Below are 14,397 nucleotides of genomic sequence, written 5' to 3'. Positions count from 1 at the left end.
TTTATATACACTTTAAAAGTGTTTCTTCTGTTTCTTTTTTTATCCTTAATATTAATTACCAAGAAAGCTACTTTTTTGTTCATTTTTCATAGAAATACAACAATCTACTATAATATAACACTATAGTGTCATACTCTTCCATAAGTATTTGATAAGAAAAAGTGCAAAATAGCAACAAATGTTATTGAAATATAATACAAAATACTGGCTACAACAATACTAAACTGGAAATCTATTGATCACTATCAACAATATCTTTCAAAAACTCTTCTGCTCTTTCTGGTATGTTAAAATGCCTCATAAGTTATGACATATCATCAGTTCTGGCTTTCTGCACCTCTGCCTCTACAGAACTTCCATTATAAGTGTCCAATACCGACAACAGTGCCTTCTTTTTAGACTTTTCATAAGCCATATCTCACTGAGCAGTGAAGGAATCGTAGATCATTGGGCTTTTAGAGTAGTGGATTTGAGATCCTTTACTACTTGGTCTTTATTATCTTGATGATGCGATTTTGTTCCAGCGTATCATAGTGTTCAGTTGGTGAAAGAATATGCTTCATTTTTCAGTAGTCTTTTTCCATTTTGATTGTCTTCAGCTCAGATGGAAAATATCCTCTTTTGGACTTTTTCCTTGCAATGGCTCTCTCTACACTTATAACTTTTGATATGTTTTCACAGCTTGTGTAACTTCCTTATCTTTAGTAAAGCTGCAGTCTCCCGCCGTTGTTTTCAGCTGATAACTTCTCTGTTACAAGAAATTTAATGGCCAAATTTCATAGTCTTGGACACCCCAGATGTTGGTTGAAATGTTGTGCACATGTTGTACTTTATCGTAAAAGTATTATTCCTTTTTCCTTCCTTCTTCATGTTACTGCATTTTGATGACGTGACTACCATGTATTTTGGTAATAATTTACCCTGGTCAATTTTGTTTAAACTATTTACATGATGATGAAAAGTAGGTATCATCACATCTGTGATCAGCTGCTTTGCATTATTTTCTTCGTAAGGCTTTTGGGTTCACTGGTATGTCTGGTAGTTCATGTGAACAGGTAATACCTTGCATTTTCTCAGTCTTCTTGGACTTCTTGGTTGCTTCACTTCTGACCTGGACTTCCTACCATTTGAAGACTCAGTTATATGCATACCATTTTCTGAATCACTTGTATTAAGCTCCGTTTTATACTCTAACAACCTACTCTTTTATTGCAAACTTCTCCCTCACAAAGCAGGCTTATACTGAGTGACAATCAGTAATTAATGTTATTATATAAGTCACCAATTTCTATTTTGGTTCTGCCAGCAATTAGTTGCCTATAGTAATTGTTTTTTTCCTTTTTTCTTTGTTTCCAGAAAACACTCTCATATTATCATTGACCGCCTACCACACAGGGGGCCCGGGTTCGATTCCCAGCAGGGAACTGGATGTTGTGTGTCCTTCATTATCATTTTCATCATCATTGACTCGCAAGTCGCCGATGTGGCGTCACCTAAAAAGAACTTGCAATACAGCGGCCGAACTTCCCCGAATGGGGCCTCCTGGCCAACAATGACATACAATCATTTCATTTCATTGACAGCGACATCCTACAGTGCTATTTGCCCTTCAGGTCTCTCAGAAGAAGACTACAGTTCACATTTATTGACTTGTGGATTAACTGGCTGAGAGCAAATATCAAAATTTTCAGAAACTTTTAGTTTTCAGCCACCTGTAACAGAAAATATCAGATTTTTACCAAACTCTTTCAGTAGACCATGCATTGCAACTTGATATGTAACCACAAAAATTTGAGTTCCAGAAAAATGAACATTTATTCACTTTTGAAAAAAATGCTCTTCAGTTGCTTATTATCATAAATTCAACTCACAAGTTGCTACTATACGTATTTTTCACCAGCTGCTGCAAAAAGGTGTGCTGATCATCTGAATGACAGCACATGACAAAGCATTCATGACTTTGAAGGACAGTCTCCGTCCAGCCCCTTCCCTCGCTACATTCAGCCATATAATCAACTTGTGTGGGCTATTGATGCATCCTACTTTGGGCTGGGGGCAGTGCTGGCTCATTGCAATTCTGGTGGTTCAGAGTAGTTGATAGCGTCCACCTCAAAGGCACTCGACACAGCACACAAAAACTTCTCCCAAGTTAAGATGGAGGCAGTGGTCAACTTTGCTATTACAAGTTCTTGTGTCACTCAGACTGTCAGCTCAGATCCTATTCTCTACCCAGGTGTGGCAGAATATCCAGAGGGGAAGGCATGAATAATGTCTGGCCCAAGCATCAGACTCTGTCCATAATTATTCTGTGCTGGGACACAGACTGACTCAAGTCAATGGCGTGATCTTGTTGATGAAGCAACATGTTGTGCCACAGGTGGTCATCATTCCACCTTCTCTCCAACAGAACATCTTATGGTCTTACATCATGGCCACCGGAGAGTGTCACAGACAAAGATGCTGTTTCACTGCTATGTCTACTGCCCATATGTCAACCAGGAGATTGAACACTTGATTGCTGTGTGTCCCAAGTGTGTAGCTCACCAGGCCGGCTTGCAGCGATGTTACTCAACATGGCTGGCACCCACACAGCCAAGGGAGTGCATCCACATGGATTTTGCAGCCTTCCTCGACACCCTTTGGCTGCTTGTCATTGATGCATACTCTCATTTTCCATACATTGTTATTTGCTACTCTACAATGGCGCAGTCTGCTGTGGATGCCCTCAACTGGATATTCACCACTGAAGGCTTTACTCACAACCTGCTGTCGGATGGCAGATTGCAGTTCACCCCTCAGATCTTTCAGGACTTTTGTTTGCACAGTGGCATCCACCACATCTAAGTTCTCACAGTTCCAGCCCTATTGGTAAGAAAAGCTTGGCAGAGTTACGTTATCGCGGCCAATCATGTACAGTGTTGCACCACCTGCTGCCAATGCCTCTCACGGTTCTTGCACCTACATTGCCATGCTATGTACCAGGGTCCCCATCTGGGTTTGTGCTTTTGGCCACTGTGATTGTTGTATTCTGGTTATCGTTCACAGTTAGCGCGGTGCAGTGTTCAAATAACTTACAGGTTATGCCCTGAAACTGACAGGGTGTGCTCCTGATGAAATATTCATGGTTGTTCATGATGTCACCTGGCTACGTTCCCATAACTTATTTGAAGAATACTTACCAGATTATGTACGAAATTTGTGATTGAGTTAAACTCTCTTTTAACCATAACACACTGCAGATCCCTTGAACAAAAAACTGTACCCAATAGGTGGAAGAAAGCGTAGGTCACACTTCTCTATATGAAGGGCAGCAGAACTGATCAACAAAACTTGTGCTGTTGTTGTTGTTGGGGTATACAGGCACTCAATGGAAGGGTTATCAGTGGCCAAAACTTGTATCAAAATGTTGGGCTCAAACATAATGAGGTATCTCAAACAGCAAGATCTCACCCATGACAGCCAGCACTAATTCCTAAAAGACTGGTACTTTACTTGCATAACATTCCGAAAGCTATGGATCAAGGTAATCAGGTAGATTCAGCATTCGACTTTCATAAAGCATTTCACTCTGTAGCCTCTGCCACGAATTTCACAGATGTTTGTAGTGTAAGGATATAGACATAGAAGTTGATAATTTGGGAGTATATGTGACAGCTCACTAAGTAATAGAAGCACATACTTGTTGACTGACACACAAAGAAGGCTGAAAACTTCACTAGCTTTCAGATCAATCCTTTATGGAGCTATTGTACACATACATAAGCATGCCCACACACTTGTGCAGCTGCATCGTGCCAGCTGGATACAAATCCCAGGACTGCATATTGGCAGGTAGACTGGGGTGAGGAGTTGTGTAATGTATAATGGATGAGGGGAAGAAAGAGATGGGGACCAGGACGGAGGGTTGGGAGGAAGGGCAACTGATGGTTTGGAGAGAGACTGTCAGTGTACAAGATAGGAATGAGATAGGAGATGGCAGGTGCATGGGATAGGAAAGCGACACACGGTCACTGGAACCAGTGCGTTTGTGCAATGCACGATAATGACTTGGGGAAGTGAATCGGAAGGGAGTGACAGAACAGTGGAAGAGAAGAGGAGACTATGGGGAAGAGTGTGTGGGTGCCATGGGTTAACATAGACTAGGGCCAGGAGAATTATAGGAATGAAGGATGTGATGCAGGATAACTACCATCTACATGGAGGACAGGGGTGGGGGGACTGGAGTATTCTGATGGCACAGGTTATCAAGTGGCCACTGAAATCAAGTATGCTATGCTCAGCATTGTTTTCTACCACTGTTGGTCAACACTTTATTAGACCACAGTTTGAATGTGGCTATTAATTTGAGCACATAGCTACACCCACATGTAATGATATACATACAGAAATTGCAACAAAGCCAGTACATGACATGGCTGCTTTCATAGGTGGCCCTGCCTTTGATGAGATAGGATAAGCCTATGACAAACTGGAGTAGGCTGTGCTGGGTGGGTGGATGAGAAAGGTCTTGCGCCTGGATCTTGCACAGGGATATGATCAATGTGGCACGGGATTGGGAGTGGGTAGAGCATAGGGATGGACCAGGATTGCAGGGGAGGGGGAGGGGACAGAACATAACTTTTGTTAAGGTAGAAAAGAGTGTGGGAGGGATGTTCCTCTTTTCCGGGCACCATAATACAAGGGTGGTTTGGAAAGTTCTCGGAATGGTGTAGAAAAAAGTAGTTACATCACTGAAACTTTATTTTTATTTTTCAATGTAGTCTCTTTGTAGATTAATGCACTTGGTTCAATGATGTTCTAGTGCCTTGACTCCATCTTGAAAATGAGAAACTGTTGTTAACTTTGTCTATCAATACTTCGTTTGAAGTGAATCTTTAACCACCAAGAAAAATTTTCAGTTCTGGGAAGAGATGGGAGTCTGGCAGAGTCATATCAGGTGAATAAGGTGGGTGTGGCAACAATTCATACATTAGTTTGTTTAATTTCGCCATGGCAATGGCATGTGTGCAGGGGCACATTGTCTTGATGGAAGATGACTTCCTTCCTTGTGAAACCTGGACTTTTTTCACGTATGTTTTGTTGTAATTTGTCCTGGAGGTTAGCACAATATTCTCCAGTAATTGTTTGCCCAGTGGGGAGATAATCTAAAAACAGAATCCCCTTCGCATCCCAGAACACTGATGCCATGACCTTTCCCACCAAAGGAATTGTCTTTGTTTTCTTTGGTGGCGGAGAATCAGCATGTTTCCACTGCTTTGATTGTTGTTTTGTCTCTGGGGTCTAGTAGTGTACCCAAGTTTCATCTGTGGTATTCATTTCTCTTAAAATGGGCCAAACATTGTTCCGGTATGTCCATTCTCATGCGTTTTTGATCCAGCATCAAGAGTCGCGACACCCTTCTTGCAGATAATTTTTTCATTTCTAATTCTTCAGTTAACATGTGATACACCCTTTCAGACGACATCTGGCAGGTGTGAGCAATTCATGTACTTTCAGTCAGTCATCACCCTTAACATTTTATGCACTTTTGCAATGATTTCTGAAGTAGTGACACATCTTGGCCGACCACTGTGCAGATCATCATCTAACTTCTCCTGACCAGATTTAAATTCATTTGTCCACTTGGCAACAGTTGAATATGAAAGAGCAGAGTCCTCCAGTGTATTCTGGAAATCAGCATGAATGCCCTTTGCTTTCATACCTTTCTTTACGAAGTACTTAATCACTGCTCAAATCTCGATTTTTTTCCCATCTTCGCAAATCACTGCGCAGGAACAACAACACAGCCATGTCACCACCACAGCTCTCTTCCAAGAGCACTGATGTGGCATATGTTTACAGGCAACAGTCCAATGAATATCACATGAACAACTCATTGTGCTAGTGCTGACCTCTTGTGGTGATTCCGAGAACTTTTCAAACCACCCTCGTATACAGCTGAAGCCCTTGTGAAGAATATGGCTCAGTTGTTCTAGTCTGGGATAATAAAGGATGATGAGGAGTTTTCTCCTTTGCTGGTGGTTCTTGTGGGTGATGTGAGGATTAGGGGTGAGTGTGGATATGGCATGGGAAATCTGTTTGTGGAGTAGATTTAGATGAGAGTTCCTGTCTGTAAAGTTTTAGTGAGACCTTGAGCATACTGGTTAAGGAAATTCTCAGCACTGCAAACATGCTGTCCACGGGTGACCAGATTATATGAAAGCGATTTTTTGGTGTTGAAGAGTTGACAGCTGTCAAAATGTAGTTACCGTTGACAGTTAGTTGGTTTGATATGAACCAAAGTATGGCTAGATTAGAGTAGATTAGATTCAGTTTTCATTCCATAGACCCAAAAATTAGATGATTCTCATGGGTGTGGAGCCATGGGAGAGGTGGAGGTTAACATTCAGGAAGGTGGAATGTTGGGCTGAAGAGGAGCAGGTGAAGCAAATGGGTGAGGTTATGGGGAAATCAGGGTAGGATGTTTTGGCCCTAGGTCCAGATGATGAAGATATCATCAACGAACCTGCACAAAATAAGATGTTTGGGGTTTTGGAAGGCTACAAAGGTTTCCTCTTGATGGCCCATAAACAGACAGATGTACATTAGATATAGATGGACATTTAATCGTTATATAGCATTATTTCTACTCTTAGCAGTACTCAGTTAATTTCATTTGTGGAATAGATATTTGTTTCTAGATGTATAATGATACTTTTGCATGTATATATGACACAAGAAACTTTATTTAGAGTGTTGCACATCCTTCTTCTTCCCTGTTTCTGGTGAATGATGTTACCTGCATATGTTTTAGGATAATACTGAATTCAGTAGTTATCACTTTAATGACATTTATTGATAAGAATAAACCACTTTCATGTTAACTATGACACAAACACAACCAGACATAGAAGATGTACAAATAATATCCATGTAGTGTAAGCTTACGACAGAGTACTGTAAACTGGGGTTAACATCTTAAATGACTTATAAATCTCTATTAAGAATAGAAGGGACAATAAGTGGCAATTCTGGTTTAAATACAAAAGAGAATTATCAGCCATTATGATGGTGGACGAATATGACTTTTCCATTCGTCCAGCTTTTGATCTGACTTCCCTGGCAGTCACAGAGGGACCAACAGTTTAATGTGGTCCATAAATTATGGTGCAGCTTTGCATTTTCCACATATACAAATAAACTTTCAGAGATTCAAGAACCAATAAGTGACAGAGACAAGTCCTATGACCAGTCGAAGACTATTCCCCTGCACCTTTGGATTTGTAGTACAGCACTTAGCCAATAAGGCACAAAAATATACAGTATATAATAATAATATATACACAAATTGTTGCAAATGAAATTCTAAATCACAGAAAAGCTGTGTTGAAAAATTTTATTTGTTAACTATAATTTTTAAATGAAAGAACCACTACTTTCCTTGTATACTGTCAAATTTCTGTTGATTTACAGATGTGAAGAACACAACAATAATGTAACCACAATCCAATGCTATAACAAGGAAAGTTGCACATTTTATTTACAAAATTAATTACTCTGTGATTTGAAATTGAACTTTTCTACTGTGGAACTTAAATGCTGGATTTGGAATAATGGTGATAATTATATGTGCCACTTATTAATAACAAAAGTAGATAAATTTTACTGATGGTTATTAATTACTTCAGGTCTTTGGTGAGAGCTCTCTAAATGAGACATATTTATATGTATATCTATATCGTTTAAACAGTATTGGAAAACAAGAGAGAAATTGTTGTGTAAACATCTTTTATACATTCTCCACTTATCAAGAATTTTATTCACCATAGATCATTTTACAATGATATTGGCTTCGTCATACAGGATGTACTAGTACATACAGAGTAATAAAATAAACAAGGATAGCTTCTAAAAGTTAATGCGATAAGCCATACCATAATCTAATATAATATAGTATTGTATTTTTTATTGTATACACTATGTAATTACACACAATTAACCACAGCACACAATAATATGTTTAACTACAGACAACTTTTAAATGCTAATATCCTCCTCAGGCATCTCAAAGAATTCTTCAATGTCATAGAATGGATGATCTGACAGCCAGCTATACCACTTAATTTAAAAAAAAATATATCCATAGACTGAACATGAATTGGCAGTTTACTGAACATTTTAAGTGGGTTTACTTTGTGGGAATTTCCTGTTCTTGCTAATCTGTGGCGCACTACGTCAAAATTACCCTTAGCTGTGGTGTTGTGTTCATGTGTTGCCCCTCCGGCAATAAATTCTGAAATATTATTTTTAATATAGAGTACGGGCACATGGATGTATAAATTTATAATTGTGAGTATTCTGAGGCTGGAAAAAAGAGGACAACAGTGCTCTCTATGACCTCTTTTACATATTATGCATAAGACTTTTTTTGTAATTTCAAGATGTTCTTGATGTGGGGGGAGTGCCACCATATAATCAGACCATATGAAATATGTGACTGGAATAGCCCAAAGTATGTCACCCTAAGGTACTCCAAGCTCACTACCTCCCTTAGTTTCAAGGTATGCCACCGGAGATATTTTTCACATACGTGATTGACATGTTCCTCCCAATAGAGTTTTGAGTCAATGTGAATACCTTAGAGTTTTGCTGACTTATTTCCTACTTCATTTGATGTTCCCATTAAAAGTTGTTGGGTTTCATCAGGATTGCACAAGAGCTTATTGGCTGCAAACCAGTCCAGGGCCTTATCAAGTGTTTCTTTTGTTAGTTTATTCAGATCTAAAATGTTCTGATGTGTGGTAAGTAGTGTTGTATCATCAGCATAACAGACAACAGGGTGGGCTATGTTTTTAGGTAAATAATTAATAGCTACAATGAAGAAGAAGGGTCCAAGGATAGACCCTTGTGGTACACCTGTGCTGATTTCCATTACACAAGAATTTACACTTCTGACTGAAACGAATTGTTTTCGTTTGCTCAAATAACAATTTATCATAGCTAAAGTGCTCCCTTTCACCCCATAAAACTCTAGTTTCCCCAGTAGTACATCAATAGGAATGCAATTGAAAGCATTGCTTAGGTCACAAAATACCAGTGATACCATATTACTGTTTTCAAAAGCTGTTAAGGTTTGGTCAATGATTTTCAAGATGGCCCCTGTTGTGTTTTTCCCTTTGCAAAAACCAAACTGATTGCTACATAGGATATTGTGTTTTTCAAAGAAGTTGCTTATTTGTGTGTGTATCAGTGCCTCAAATATCTTTGAGAATATTGGAACAATGGAGACTGGTCTGTAGCTTTGGGGAAGATGTTTGTACCCTTTTTTAAAAACTGGGACAATTTGTGATACCGTAAGTGCATCTGGAAAAACTCCAAATTCTACACATTTATTACAAATAAAAGCTAATGGTTTGGCAGTTGAATGTATTGTCTTTTTAATTATGTTATTTGATAACCAATAACAGTCCATACTTTTAGAACCTGAAAATTTGGATACAGCTTTTATAACATCAGCAGGTGTGACAGCCCTCCATTGAAATACCAGGTTAACAAGCAGTGGTGTTCCAACAAGGTCCATTGTAGATGAATTTGTTGCTTTAATAATGTTACTTATTTCTTCAACTGAGTTTAAAAATTACTGATTTAATTCCTCAGGTTCAATCATAGCTGTTTCTGTGCATTTTGGTGTATTCTCTTGTTTCTTTATTTGCCATGCTGCCTTGCATTTATTGGGAACCCTTTCTATATAGTTTTCCACTACTTGCTTTTTTGCCAGAAGTAGTTTAGCTTTGTAGTATTTTTTGCATTTCAGATATGACCCATGAATGTTCACACACTGTTCTGCTCCTTGGTTAATGGCTTGCTTATGCATCTGGTACAGCATATGCATGTTTCCTCTAATTTCTGCTAGCTCTTCTGTAACCCAGTTCAGACTTTTCTTTTTCATTTCACTTGAATATCTATTTTTTTTTTTTTTTTTTTTTTTTTACTGGTGAGCAAGATTACCATAAATCTGTTTACTTTTTAAAGAAGTTATCAAAGGTAATTTCAGGTTCCCTTTTTCCAGATTGACAATTATATATAAAGTCCCAATCTGCACTTTCTAATCTATCAACAAACATACTTATATATTCTTCCTTTTGTCCTCGTACCATTACTACTTTAGATTCTTCAGTTTTAACTGGCTGCCTCTTACAGAGTGTAAGGAGTAGTGGCTCATAATCTGCAAGTCCACTTCATGCAAGTCTGACTGTAAAATCTTCCCTATGGAAATTCACAACAATATTGTCTGTGCAGGCATTCTTACGTGTGGCACAATTATTTGTACAATAGAGGTCTAATGATCTTAGCATATTCAGAAATGTCCTAGCAACTGGCCTCTGCATATTCTGATGTGTTCTATGTTGAAATCACCACATAGAGCAATTCTTGTTTTACTCTTCAATTTCTTTTTAACTATTAATTCACATTTTTCAATAAACAAATTTACATCACCATCTGGCGACCTATATAGACCAACTACCACTATATTTTCATTCATTAGTTTTACACAACTAAACTCCCCATCTAGTTCTGAGGAGTACATAGATACATCAATTCTGGAAAACTTTATTCCTTCTTTGACAAAAATTCCAGCACCACCATTCTTTCTCTGTTTTCTACGTATCATATCTCCCACAACATACCCTTGGGGAACAAACATATTTACTTGTTCTTGGGTTAACCAGTGCTCAGATACACATATAACATCTACATGCTCAGTGCTACATAAATGTTCTAATTCTAAAATCTTATTTCTCATACAACGTATGTTAACTTGTAGAAAAGTAAGTAGTTTGCCTCTGCCTGTATTCCTCTGAGAGCAGTTTGACTCTTATATTTGAAGTTGTAGGTTCAGTTAATGTCTTTAATCTTGATGCACTGTCATCATTTGTGTTATGATAGCCACATACCTGTTCATCCACTTATTTCATGTGACAGTTACTCAACAAAATGAAACAAACAATAGCTCATAAACAAATAGGCCTATGTGAAAAAATAAAAGTTTTAAATACTCAGAAAGCAATGAATGTACAAAACATTTGGATACATGAAAACAAATTATTCATGTCATATACTAGGTGTACAACTTTGCTTCCACCGTTTGGTGATAGGTGGTGACAACGGTAAGTAGCGGTCCGGTCGAAAGAAACAGATCGCAGACATCAGGCAGTTAGCTTTGACCTCGGTCAACATAACCTCATTCAAACATTAGTCGATTTGTGTCTGCATCATAAAGTTGTTCTTGATTGAAAATGTCAGTTTATGAGCCTAATTCTCATCATTTGCGGGAGGTGTTACTGTTTTGTTTCAATATGAAGAAAACAGCAGCTGAGTCTCATCAAATACTCTTAAGTACTTATGGTAAGGACACTATTAGTGAAAGAACATGTTGTGAGTTGTTTCAATGCTTCAAAAATGGTGATTTTAACTTCGTAGAGCAGCATAGTGGTGGAAGAGAGAATGTTTTCGAAGATGCAGAATTGGACACATTGCTGAGTGAAGACTCACATCAAATTCAAGAAGAATTGGCACGATTAGTGGGAGTGACACAGCACGCCATTTCAAAATGTCTCAAGGCTATGGTCATGATTCAGAAAGAAGGAATTTTGGTCCCGTGTGAGCTGAAACCAAGAGACGTTGAATGGCGTTTGTGAACAGTTGCTTCAGAGGCAAAAACGGAAGGGATTTCTGCATCGCATTGTGATCAGGGGAAAAAAAAAAGGGTTCATTACGATAACCCTAAATGCAAAAAATCATGGAGATATTCCGGCCATGCTTCCACATCGATGGCCCAACTGAAGATTCACGGCTCCAAGATCATGCTCTGCATTTGGTGGGACCAGCTCGGCGTCGCGTACTGTGAGGTGTTAAAACTAAGTGAGCATGATAAAGTGATTTTGCAGCACAATAACGCTCAACCTCACCTTGCAAAAGAGGTCAAAATGTACTTGGAAACAAGTCCTACCCCACCCGCCATATTCTCCAGACATTGCTCCCTCTGACTCTCACCTGTTTAGATCAATGGCACATGACCTGACTGACCAACACTTCCGATCTCATGAAGAAGTCACAAATTATATTGATTTGTGGATCACTTCAAAAGAGGAACAATTTTTTCGATGCACGATTCATACACTGCCCGAAAGATGGGAGGAAGTAGTGGCCACTGATGGAAAATGCTTTGAATGATACATGTGTAACCAATTTGTTTCATTAAAGCCTCAAATGTTGGGGAAAAAACGGCAGAACCAAAGTTGTACACCTTGTAATATTCTTTAAAATGTGTAGTTATTCAACTAAATAAAGAAGTGGGCATAATACAGATAGTCTGTGTCAAGCAGAAACACTAATCTTAATTCTTTTTTCACTGTAAGAAGTATGATTTACGTTATGAGTGAAATATTGGATGGGCTTCAAAAATACCTAAACTATGTACCATAGATAAGGTTTCACAGGATACAACAGGCAGGGGTATGGTGCTGCAACTTACAGAATATACATTTCATTTTTATGACTCTGTGCAAAATATTAAGTCATAAAATATGATTCCCTATTTATACCCCATTCTGTAAATTTGTGGAGACTGTGAGATACATTTTACCACTCATGTATTCTTCATGATTTGCTAATTTTGTCATGAACTAGAACCTTCAATAGTGTAGGATGCATCAAGATATACATCAACAAAGTGAAGCAGTTACCAGAAACTGATAATGTACACCATATTAAAACAAAACAGCACTACAGCTGTATATTCTATTTGTACTTAAAATGGGTGAATTTTAACATAACAAAATTAACAAGAGAAATACTACTTTGAAGAATGGTTTGGTACTATTTTTCCGGTTATAGTGAGGAGTTTTTATTCATTTTATACTATTAACATCTACATGATAGTGCTGATATTTAACTAAGAATAACAGTTATATATATGCAGAAGAGATAGAGATTAGTTTACAATGAACATTTCTGTGTGACAGGGATCTACAAACCTTGAATTTTAGATAACTGGATAGTTTTTAGAAGAAATAGTTTGGGTATTAGAACCCATTTGATCCATTTTCCAAAAAGTTTAATAAGCCTTAGACAAAATAACTAATAAAATATGCCGTATTATTACTGAACTGCTTTGGATCACCAACAGCCTACCTTATGCCATTTAATGGGCACACATTTCAAAGTTGCTTTAGGTAAATTCAGTTCATGAAAACAAAGAAACTAGCAAATACCAAAAAGAATTTCCAACATTTCATAATATCTACGTTTGAAAAGATTAAATATTACATTTTTGAATGATACTTTACTCTATTCATTTATTTCATGTGATATAATTTCTTGAAGTACCAAATTTGCATACAACGTAATATTCACTTTATTTCTTTCTTTTCAGTAAATGTGATTTATTTCTTTCTTTTCAGTAAATGTGATGTTGAAAACCATTGAGAAATTGGTCTTATTATCTCAGTATATTACTGACAGCATATTAAGTAAAAGTCAAACATTTCAGATGCCCAAGACAAACTTGTATCACCAAATCATCTGCATTTATATAAATCTATACCAGTGTAGACAGTTATAATTTAGAAAACAAAATAAATTTTGAGATAGTTTCCTCATGTTCACTACAAACTTACTACTTATATATCCTTAACTAATGTCTCACTACTGCTTTCCAATCAACTATATTTATTTTCCATGAATTAACAGTTTATACACATATTTTTATGTATGCCCTATTGTAAATGTTTTATCTTCAATTTGAAAACACTGAAGGTTTTCTTTTGTTGATTGCATTAAATTGAAATACCATATACACAACACATGTTTATGAGTATTTGTGTTTAATTTCATACTAACCTGATTTTCTGAAACAGATGGAGATGATGAAGTTTTTTATATGCACATAACCTAATTTTGAAATATAGAACTGACATCATGAGAATATGGCATTATCTGACCACAAGAGAAGGGGAGATAGTATCACTCCAGCCCCTATCTGACAGTATAGATTATCAGCACTGCCTCAGCATTTGTGCATCAATTAGCAAGCCATATTTGCTTTGCTCTTCAAGAGCTGGATCAGCAAAGTGCAATCTTTATTACAGACTAAAGGCAGTTTCCATAAAAGTGGCAGGTGCCATTATCAATGAGGAAATATGTTCTATAAACAACAGAATTTGTCCATAAAACTATTAATAACACCATTCTCAAACATTATCCTAAATGATATGTAAGCTTTGCCCTTATCTGTAATTATTACACGATATTAGAACATAAAAGTTGTCGTCGATAAACATCTGGAACATTTTTGTAAGAATAAAAAATGTATATCTTTATTGATCCACATTATCGTAGCAAAAGTGCTCAATATAA

General features: G+C 37.4%; 1 protein-coding gene across 3 annotated transcripts in view; it reads right to left on the bottom strand.

Moving 5' to 3' along the window:
- LOC126234567 (G-protein coupled receptor 54) overlaps window positions 1-13,980 on the bottom strand; it is a 122,953-nt gene extending 108,973 nt beyond the window's left edge. For 2 of the 3 annotated variants that reach the window (XM_049943271.1, XM_049943273.1), the window contains exon 1: window positions 13,882-13,980. The gene's annotated coding sequence lies outside the window, so the exon portion shown is untranslated. The remainder of the gene's footprint in view (window positions 1-13,881) is intronic. The other variant, XM_049943272.1, reaches the window with a different exon arrangement.
- Between the last annotated feature and the right edge of the window lie 417 nt (window positions 13,981-14,397).

Source organism: Schistocerca nitens, chromosome 2 (genome assembly GCF_023898315.1).
Source record: "Schistocerca nitens isolate TAMUIC-IGC-003100 chromosome 2, iqSchNite1.1, whole genome shotgun sequence".
Taxonomy (NCBI): domain Eukaryota; kingdom Metazoa; phylum Arthropoda; class Insecta; order Orthoptera; family Acrididae; genus Schistocerca; species Schistocerca nitens.
Note: the sequence above shows the minus strand (reverse complement) of the source record. Positions and strands in the feature narration are given on the sequence as shown.